The sequence below is a fragment of the Aegilops tauschii genome, chromosome 5 (assembly GCF_002575655.3).
Source record: "Aegilops tauschii subsp. strangulata cultivar AL8/78 chromosome 5, Aet v6.0, whole genome shotgun sequence".
NCBI classification, from domain to species: domain Eukaryota; kingdom Viridiplantae; phylum Streptophyta; class Magnoliopsida; order Poales; family Poaceae; genus Aegilops; species Aegilops tauschii.
The window spans coordinates 291,203,808-291,215,024 of NC_053039.3; the positions used below are offsets into that span (position 1 = coordinate 291,203,808).

The 11,217-nt window shown below is 43.5% G+C and overlaps 1 long non-coding RNA gene across 1 annotated transcript; it reads right to left on the bottom strand.

Moving 5' to 3' along the window:
- Window positions 1-7,332: 7,332 nt before the first annotated feature.
- Window positions 7,333-9,732, bottom strand: LOC141023397 (uncharacterized). The gene is made up of 2 exons (XR_012184690.1): window positions 9,234-9,732; window positions 7,333-8,870 (listed from the first exon to the last, which is right to left on the bottom strand). It is a non-coding gene; the product is annotated as an uncharacterized lncRNA (long non-coding RNA).
- Window positions 9,733-11,217: the final 1,485 nt, after the last annotated feature.

The window sequence follows — 11,217 nt, forward strand, 5'->3', positions numbered from 1 at the left end:
GTTATCTTAGGCCATAGGGGCCAAATTAGATGAAATGTCTTGGTAGGTGGTACCCTGATTTGGTAGATACTAGCAAAAATGCCCGTGCATTGCAACGGGAGGAAAAAACTCTCTCTAACCCAATAAAGCCATGGTTCATATTTCCATTAAGGTGCATCACCACAGATCACCCAGGGCTGATGCTTGGATTATATCCAAGGCCCATCTCATGCCATTATTTATCAAGGGGCTTAGTATTGCCAAAGAATGCCATCGGCCCTGATGGTACAACAGATGTTGGATCACGGAATGCCCCATCCTCATTGTTCCATGAGAATATTGAGGCATTCCTATAAGCATGTGATCTGTAAAATTTCCCTATCAACTAATAATATGAGAAAAAAGCAATATGTAAAATGCAACTAAATCAATAAGACATATGATTAAATGACATGAAAGAGGTTATTGGAACCATGTGCTCTTGTGAAGTGAATTCTTCAAATGAAGTAAATAACCGTCTAGAGATTGCATCACTCGTAAATGCAATAGTATTTTATTTTTGGAGACTCATTCGTGTTTAATTTATTGACAGAAACCAAACCCGTCTAAAAATTGCATCACTCGTAAATGCAATAGTTAGATGGCAGGACCGAGAAGTTGCTGCGTCTTGGATTCACCAGCATCGGTGTGCATCGCGCCTTCTCATTTTATTCCAACAAATGGAGTGATGTTGTGTGCACTCAGCCTGCTGAACAACATAACCACCAGATAGTTTAATTATTGCTCATTGTCGTAGCTGAAAATTTGTCAGATTCCCAACCCCACTCTGTTTCGAACAAGCCTCTCTCTCTCCCTATCCAGTCACTTCTATTTTCTAATTTTCATTTTATCTGCCTCAAATTAGTGTAAAAAGAATTTTAAAATGGAACTATTAGTGATGATCTAAGCTATTATTTTCACACTGCATAGCAACACACTGGTTTGATTTACATGTCCTTATGCATTCGAACAATTACACACCACCACCGTTGCATTTTTCCTGATAGATGAATGGATAGGTACTAATAATACATTGTAACACATAAAATTGGAGAGATAAAAGGTATACATCGTAATAATCCACAAAGGAAAAAAGACATGAGTGAATATTCGTACTTCATTAAAGGAATTATCTATTAACTATGTTAATCCGAAGTACTTTTCTGGACAATGAAATGTGGCACGCTGGAAACGTACATAGTACAACTTTGTAGATTGGTACATGAATAAACATGTGCACAGTTGCCACTCTGACATATTCATGCTAAAGGAACTTACAAGAAGAACAAAATAGTTAAACCACTATTAGATGAACAACGACAACAGATTCTTCCTTGCCTTCAGCCTTTTCCTTTTTTAGCTGTTCTGGTGTTACACCAACACAGGCAGCACCTATAGGCATAGAGGCAAACTTGTTAATCCCTTTTAGCATCTTTATAAGAGGTGTGTTGCCTTGGCTAGCTCGCACATGTAAAATTCCATGCTCCTGCTTTAATTTTTATAAAATAGGAAAATGTTGAATTTATTCCGCACAATATACATCTAGTCTTATATAAATTCAAGAGAAAACATATTGCGTACTCATTAAATTAATGGTAAACTAAAGCAGGGTTCACGCTCATGCCCTCAAATGGCAGTCAAACAACTGAAGTCACCACAACCCAATATCAATGAGAGCATCATGCATATATTATGTATCCTAATATGATTCATGTTAACCGGAGAAGCCAATAAGTGGCAATCTACTTCCCTCCTGATAACAAAATTATTGTAATAAATCCTCTATAGAAGCTAGAAGAATGCGTTCATTTTATTCTTTGCGATAAACAACAAGATTTTGAAATTCACAAAGACAATCAGATTTCGGTATCGAGTTAAACCATAACTTCATTCTTTGTTTTGGAAGCAAAACCAATAATGACAGTGAACGTACATAGGCACATATTTGAGAAAATATGCACATGGCTTCAGAGTTTCTTATGTAACTTCTATAACATTAAAAAAGTGCATCTATAAATGATGAATCAGCAAGCTTGAAATGCACAAAATCTAGGATATATCTCAATGTAAACCAAAATTTAGTACTAAAGTATTTCTCTGGCGGGAAACCATTTCTTAAATTGCAACTCTAACGAAAACATTAGAATGGTCAAAATCAATAGGAGAGGCAGGCTATGCGGTTGGTGCATCAGGAAATAAAAAGCTCAGCAAGAATGATGTTCCAAGCAGCAACCTTCACAGTGCAAACACCACATACAGATCTGGGCGCAAGATGAAGCAAATCCCACGCTTGTCAAGTTGAGGTCAAAGCATGGATTCCAAACTCAAGGAGAAAATCAAGGATAATGCGGTCATGTGGCCCGTATATAGATAAATAGAAGCCATAACCCCTCTGACCATATCTGAAAATTAAGAGCTGCAAAACCTGACAAATAGAGTACTATTCACAATGGAAATTCACCAAATTCCATACAATTGACAGTGAACCCATAAGAACTAATGTGTTCTGGTATTTGGTGGTGTGTTCCTAGCAAACATGCCCGTGCATTGCAACGGGAGAAAAAAATGATGGATCGATCGAGGGAAAAAAATTGGATGCTAGTTTGAAACATGGAATATGATATCTGATTTGGGTGAACAACACTAAATTCAGATTATTAGTTCATTTTAAAAAATAGAATAGAATAAATATCATTGTCAACAAATCTAGAGTAACATCATCAGCAAGCAGAACCTTGTTTTATTTTGTCCAATGATGAAATCAAGGCAAGGCATAGAATAGAAAAAAGGAAGGAACTAATTTATTTGACACAATAACATCAGATTCAGAGCAGACAACACACAGTTATCAATCAACACATGTTCTAGCGAGTCGTGGCTATCTCCAACAAAGAACGAATTTGAGAAATCTGAATAATTGTTAGACATAATAATTTTATTGGCACATATAAAAAGCCAATGGCGCTATCAAAGTCTTCTTGGTTAGGATGACCAAGCAAGAAGCCAAAGTGCAGTACATTTTCCTTTATTCATGATTGTAGTGAACATAAAAGACCATTTCTATAATCAGTTGAACATTACATCAATAACAGAGATAAACAATTCTTTGAGTCACAATGGAATAGTTAAGAAATAAATAAATGACGGAATTCTTTTCCAAGAATATAATACCGTAGAACACAACATTGGTTCAGAACTGTAGCAGTTGTGAAAGCACTTACCAGCTCTTTGTCGCAATTTCTGGTTATCCTGATGTAACGCCCACGATGCGGCTATATCTCCCACGTGTCGAGGCACGACTTAGAGGCATAACCGCATTGCGGTTTGTCGCAAGAAGGGTCATCTTCACACAATCCCATGTAATGAACAAGAATGGGATAAAGAGTTGGCTTACAATCGCCACTTCACACAATACATAAATAAAATATACATCATTCAGAGTACACACATAGACCGACTACGGTCAAAACCAAAAGAAAAGAAGATAACCCAACTGCTAGATCCCTGATCGTCCCAACTGGGCTCCACTACTGATCAACATGAAAAGAAACAACACAACGAACAAGAACTTCATCGAGCCCCCACTTGAGCTCAGTTGCGTCACCTGCACTGTCATCGTCGGCACCTGCAACTGTTTGGAAGTATCTGGTGAGTCACGAGGACTCAGCAATCTCACACCCGCGAGATCAAGACTATTTAAGCTTATAGGAAAAAGATGGGGTAATGAGGTGGAGCTGCAGCAAGCACTAGCATATATGGTGGCTAACATACGCAAATGAGAGCGAGAAGAGAAGCAACAGAACGGTCGTGAGGCTAGCAATGATCAAGAAGTGATCCTGAACTCCTACTTACGTCAAACATAACCCAAGAACCGTGTTCACTTCCCGGACTCCGCCGAGAAGAGACCATCACGGCTACACACGCGGTTGATGTATTTTAATTAAGTCAAGTGACAAGTTCTCTACAACCGGACATTAACAAATTCCCATCTGCCACATAACCGCGGGCACGGCTTTCGAAAGATAATACCCCGCAGGGGTGTCCCAACTTAGCCCATTATAAGCTCTCACGGTCAACGAAGGATATTCCTTCTCCCGGGAAGACCCGATCAGTCTCGGAATCCCGGTTACAAGACATTTCGACAATGGTAAAACAAAACCAGCAAAGCCGCCCGATGTGCCGACAAATCCCGATAGGAGCTGCACATATCTCGTTCTCAGGGCACACTGGATGAGCCAGACGTCGGGTTGGCATAGACCCTGGTTGCCCAGGGGGCGCCGGACATCGCTCGGTTTGGACCAGCACTCGAAGGAGAACTGGCCCGGGGGGGGGGGGTAAATAAAGATGACCCTTGAGTCTGCAGAACCCAAGGGAAAAAAGGCTTAGGTAGGCAAATGGTAAAACCAAGGTTGGGCCTTGCTGGAGGAGTTTTATTCAAAGCGAACTGTCAAGGGGGTCCCATAAATCACCCAACCGCGTAAGGAACGCAAAAACAAGGAACATAACACCGGTATGACGGAAACTAGGGCAGCAAGAGTGGAACAAAACACCAGGCATAAGGCCGAGCCTTCCACCCTTTACCAAGTATATAGATGCATTAATTAAATAAGAGATATTGTGATATCCCAACATAAACATAATCCAACATGGAGCAATCTTCATCTTCACCTGCAACTAACAACGCTTTAAGAGGGGCTGAGCAAAAGCGGTAACATAGCCAAACAACGGTTTGCTAGTAAGAGTGGATTAGAGGCTTGACATGGCAATATGGGAGGCATGATATAGCAAGTGGTAGGTAGCGCAGCATAGCAATAGAGCGAACAACTAGCAAGCAAAGGTAGAAGTGATTTCGAGGGTATTGTTATCTTGCCTGAGATCCCGCTAGGAAGAAGAACGAGTCCATGAAGAAGACAAACGGATGTAGTCGAACGGAACCTCACAACTCCGGAACGAAACCAAAGCTAACAAGAGAAGCAAACCGGAAAGAAGCAAACAACATAGTAAACAACCATACATAAACATGGCATGATGCACAAACAAGTATGATGCATGTCCGGTTTAATGAGCAAGGCATGGCAAAGTGCAACAAACAACACTACAAATTAAGTGGAGCTCAATATGCAACGAGTTGCATATTGGCAAAACACCACATCAATTATTTAATTCTCTCCTGTTTATGTACCCAACAATATTAAATGTTGTTAAACATGGCAAGGGGTGAAGCATAAATAAACTATCTATTTAGGCAAGTTTAAATGAGGCCGGAAATAACAAACAACAATTCCGGAAAATCCTCATGTGCATATTTTGATTTGGTACTGATCTGCCCTAAACACAATTTTAATGTTGTTAAACAGCAAAATAAAGTGTACCATGTTAAACTAGGCATTTTTCTACCCCATTTACATATAAAGTTTATTAAATTCGGATCTACGGTTAATTAGTTATGAAATAAATCATTTTAACATGGCATTTACGCAAAATCAAACAAACAGCAAGGTTAAACATTTTAAACATGGATGAAAGTGGCATATTATGAAACTAGACAAAATTCTAAGCACTTTACATATTTAAATCATTTTAATCCGATGCACCATTTGTGAGTTATGATATGCATGAACATGAGGGTGCAATCTGTAAACATGCAGTTTACTGGATAATTAGATAAATTCGCAGCAAGGGGAAAAAACATGCACGGGCCGAAACTGATGGACCAACAACGTACAAGAGAGGGGCTGGAGGGGCTTCTCACCATGGGCCAAGGCCCGGCTGGAAGCAGAGGAGGAGAAGGGCCGGCCCAGGGGACGGAGTTGACCGGTCCACGCGAACTGGGGCGGGGTCAACACGGGCGAGCGGGGCAAAGGTTGCGGGCGCTGGCTCGCTGCTCCACCATCAGCGAGACGAAGCAGGGGCGCAGCACGGCGGGACCGCAGCGGCGGATGCGGCGGCTCGACACAGGGGACTTGGCGCGGCGGCGCAGAGGCTTGACGGACGGCGGCGAGCGATCGGTCAGGAGCGTCAGGCAGAGAGAGTGAGGGAGAGGGAAGGGAAGGAGGCGCGGCACGGGCCTGCTAGAGGTGGCCGCCGGTGGAGCTGCTGCTCACCTAGGCGACGAGGAGGAGGCCGCCGGAGGCGTGGGTTGGAGTAGAGGAGGAAGGGGCGGCGCTCGAAGGAGGCCAGCGGAGGAAGGGCATCTCAGACGCGCTCGGGGTCACTGACAACGGGCGCCATGGGGCTCGACTGCGGCTCTGTGGTGGCGCGATCCGGCGATGACGACTGGAGCAGAGGACTTGAGGCCGCGGCGGGGTCGAGCTGTTGCATCCATGGCGTCCTGTGGAACAGAGAGAAGAAAGGGAACTTGAGGAACCAGAGAGAAAGAACTCGAGGGAGAGAGAAGGAAACAGGGGCACAGCCTGGTTCGGGAGGAGCTTGTCTCCATGGATGGAGGAAGCGAAGAGGCGTGCCAGATGCTTGTGCCCCTGGTGGTGGGCGCCGGCAGCGTCGGCGATGGTCAGAAACGAGGCAGAGGCACGCACGATCGGGAGCTCCTCTCCTGATCGAGCTCGTGGCTGAGGGAGTCGAGCGCAAGGAGAACGACGAGCGGCGCTGGTTGGTTGGGTGCAGAAGACGAGGTGGATTGCAGGCTGCGGGTCTGTCTGGGAGGGATCCCGAGAAGGATTTGGGAGAGAGTGGCGGCGGCTAGGAGGGAATGATGGGACAAGCCCCTAGGATCTAGGGTTAGAATGATATTTATATCAGATGAATTTAGGTTAGGGGATACCTCATCCCTACGATCATAATCGAACGGCTGAGAAAAATAGGTAGGGAGTCCAAATAACAAAACGGAGATGTTTTATAGATGTTAGGGGATGATCCGGACCCAACGGTAACAACAAACCGGGTCGGGTACGGGACAACTTTCGGACGCGCGCGAGAAGGGGTTTTGTGCATTGTGCAGAGAGGCTCAGACGGTCGGACAACAAAGAACGGTTGGACTGAGAAAGGTCAACAGAGGCGAGGAGGGACGCGGCAACTACGAACGAATGCAAACTTTATGAGAACATGCAGATGCAAAGTGCATGATGCTATGATGAAATGCAACAAACAAAAATAACACGCGGCAACAAAGCAAAACATGGAAAGCGTCTGGAGCGTCGGTCTCGGGGCGTTACACCTGAGCAATAGACATTTTCTGCTTTGTTAGCTTAAAAATTAAGGAGGTTACCTAGAAAGGATAATTATGAACGACAATGCATTTATCAAAACATAAAAATCCGCATTTGAGATATAGACTGGCAACTAAGAAACCATGTGTTTTATTTTTTGTGACAGATAACTTTTACAATGGCAAAAACATACATAATGTAGGCAATACCATCATGAACACATTAGTGTTCACGTTTTTGCTACAATTCGCCCTATTCAGTTCAAGAAATAGGTAAAGCCATGTAAATTGCAAATCCACCTTCTCCCAGGGCTAATCAGGAGTGCTAGAGATACCAAATTTGTGAAAGTAGAATAAAAATTGCATTATATGCAACTTGGCATGCCACTGTTGTGACTTGTACATGGCACCATGGCCAGGCATTATGTCAAACCGATACATTCAAAATCGTGCTGATAAGTGATAACATGCCTAACCTGCTCTCTCATGATCATCGTGATAGATGCTCTCTCGGCAGGTGTCAAAGGTAGCTGGACAGCAGCTTGGATGATGCATGATGGTGGTGTTGCCGATCTTGAGCTTCTGCTCGAGCATGTGGTAATTTCAGTTATGATTCAATTATGGTCTGGGCGATTAAGGTCTCCGATACTGCAAAATACTTTGATATACAACCTTTGTGTTGTAAGGCTTTAAGTAGTAGTACCATTATCTCAAAGTTTAAGGAAATGCGAGTCAGCAGGAATTCGATCTATACCAATACTTATAGAAGCTGCTATCTTACAAACATGAAAAAAATCAATGAATAAGATTTGGATTGCTTAGCACGTCTATGTTACAATCAGAATTTTACACAGTAAGTACTCCCTTCCCTCTTAATAGTATTTTGGTAGAGCTCCTACTCGGTTCTTCAGAAAACAAAGTAACTTGCAATACATAATAAGTAAACATGGATATGCTCTTACTTAATGTTCCAAGTTGCATGGTTTCTCTCCTGTTGGTGAACTGACACATAGCAAACTGAAACAACTTTTGTTGTCGAAATCGAAGTACAGTAGTGGTCAAAAATATTGGGATAAGATTTCTGTACAAAATTGATGTGTATGGTTTTCAATAAAGTATTCAACCCAGGTAGAATGAAAAAAAGCCCAGCAAATTCATTCAATCTCCAATCCTCCCTGACCTGGATCCAGCCCAAGGCGAGAACTTTCCTCTCGCCTCTCGGCATCAATGCAATTAGATTTCATTGCTGCATGCCTATGGCTCAAACCCAAGAATAGCCATGCATCCAAAATGAAGAATAACCATGAAATCAACAATGCAACACACTCATCGGCAAATTCATTTAGAAGGACTGGTTGCATGCCCTTCATTCAGAATTTGCAAACACCAAGATTCAGATCAGGGTTCATAAGGTTCACAGCTTCAGGTAGACACCACTTAGCTATCAAAGTAGTAGAAACTAACAACAGAAGAAAAAGCAAACTAAATTGATGGATGGACGATCATGGCTGGCTATCAATTTTCCTTATGCTATAGCATCCAACCCATGAGTGGCGTTAACATCCTAATATATGTGATATACTGAACCGTGAAGAAATTATAAATGTATGATCAATGAGGATGACTTGCATAATGTGTGGCAAGAAAAGTTTTGTGCTACGGAGAGAGGTGGAACTGCATCATGGACCTGCAATTGAAAAGCACGTTGTATCAAGTAACAACTCTTAACCAAAATTGGAAATAAATAAATTATAAATACAATCTGTACCAGGCCTCGCAATATCATAATCATCGTTTAAACAGCACACACATTGTCTATACAAAAAAGAGCTAGAACAAAAATTAATATCTGAAACAAAATTCAAAACCAGAACCTTTGTATGGCAGGCAATGAATAATTTATAAAGCAAGATCTAGCAAGCAATCTAGCAATACACGTACAGAGTTTAACGTCAAGTGGTTCAGTTAGGAAGATCTAGCCAGCAATCTAGTCCTTGCACGTGAACTGGGAAGAAGATAAAAACAAAAAAGAGGGAGTGTCAATCTTTACATGAACATATCAACCATCCTCAGATCCCGGCCAACCCCAGCAAGCCTTCGCCGGGAACGCACACGGGCCCCGCCGCTCGGTCCCCAGCCCGCACGGCCGCGTAGGACTCCCGCACCGGCGGCAGCCCCGAGGGGCCTCCAAGCCGATGCGCGATCCACGGAGGAGGGGCTGGCCCCGAGGAGCGGGGACCCGGCGAGTCCATCCGCCGGTTAGGAGCTGGGCGACGCCCTTCATTATGGCTGTCGTTTGGGGAGGGAAACGATCATCGGCCACGGTGAGCGGGACGGGCGCGTCGGCGGGATTCGGACAGCGGAGCATGGATACAGGGGACGTCGGCGCAGGCGCGGAGGCGGCGGGCGGCGCAGGCGCGGTGACGGCGGGCGGCGCACGGCGGGGCGGGGCAGGTGGTGGCGGCGGGATGGATGTCGAGATGGGATCGAGGAGGCAAGGTCGTGCAGGACTGCGGGTGGCTGCGCTATTCTTTTTTCTTTTTGTCTCCTTCGTACTGGTTCGGGGATGACTTATGACGAGGATTGCGGGTTAATTTCTCAGAAACGCGGGGACTTTTGTGCAAAACTGCCACGACGGACGACCAGAAGCAATAGCTGGTTTATTCGTAGGTAAAGATTTGTGAAAAGTTTTTTCGGCAATAGGTGCCATTGAAATGCTTTGGTAGGTGGTACCTTGTCATCTTATATGTTACTAGATCTTAGGACTATAATTGTCCATCAAATTGCTTCTCGTGGAAGAATCTCTTCATCTAGAGATATCGGTGATATATACACAAGATTTGGCATTTACCTGCTAGCTGTTGGTTCTATTCTAGAATGTGTTAGTAAGCTATGAAAATATAACTGAAGAAGAACCAAAAATATCACATGTTACTGTTTTTGTTTCCTGTGAAGTGGATCGTTAATCCTTTGGTCATATTGCTTTAGGAAAATGGCGCCACCACCACCACCACCATGTCGACTGTGCAAGTCAAGGTGCGCCAGTAGCCTTGCAACTGGCAAGCTATTCGACATCTACTTTCAGCCGAGTTTTCGTCATGCAGCGGTAATAAATTATATGAAATGTAACAACTATTTTATTTTTAGTGTTGGCATTACTGCATTGTGTCAGTTTGCTTTTTTTACACAGATCGTTCCATGCAATGTGAGGTTGAAATTCAACAAGCTGACAGGAGATACTGTGACATTTGAGGCTCCTGGGGAGCCGTACACTATGGAGGTCGAGAAAGGACGCAATATGTCGCAGATTGGAGGAGATGGATGGGCCCATTTCCTCGCCCGCATGCATCTTACTGGTGGTGAGTTGATCAGCTTCTCCTTCAGAGCAGAAAGACCCAAGCTGGCTGTCATTTATATCAACCTGGTGGAAGATGATGAAGATGACGAAGATGATGAAGATGATGAGGACCCACTCGATGAAGATGATGAGGACCCACTTCATGAAGCCATCGTAGCTCAAAGAATGAGGCTGAGCGAGGAGGAGGTGTGCAACCTATGGGACATAATTCCGCCACGTGATGACTTTGTCGGGGTGCCATTCGTGACCCGCTTGACAAGTACCATGGTCGATCGGCATGATATGGTATGTTATACTTTCAAATGCAAATTATCCGATGATATGCTTAGTGTAGAGTCCAATGATATGTTGTGTGGAATCTAGTCGATGATATGCTTTAGCGTAGAGTCTGATCACATGCTTATTAGTATAGAATCCAAGGAACTATTAATAGTGTAGATAATCCATATATACTTATTAGTAGAATTCATGTTTAGTACAAATGTGTAGTACCGTGTCTTTTGATAGTGTAGAAATCTATACTTAATAGAAATATATTTGCAAGAGTATGTGCGAGGCTATTTATTAATTGATATGTTTTTCTTATTCAGAAATTGCCAAAGAGCCTATCTGTGAGTTGTGCTATCGAGCCTGATGAAGAAGGCTCAGCTGGACTACGCCTTACCGCAAGGGACTC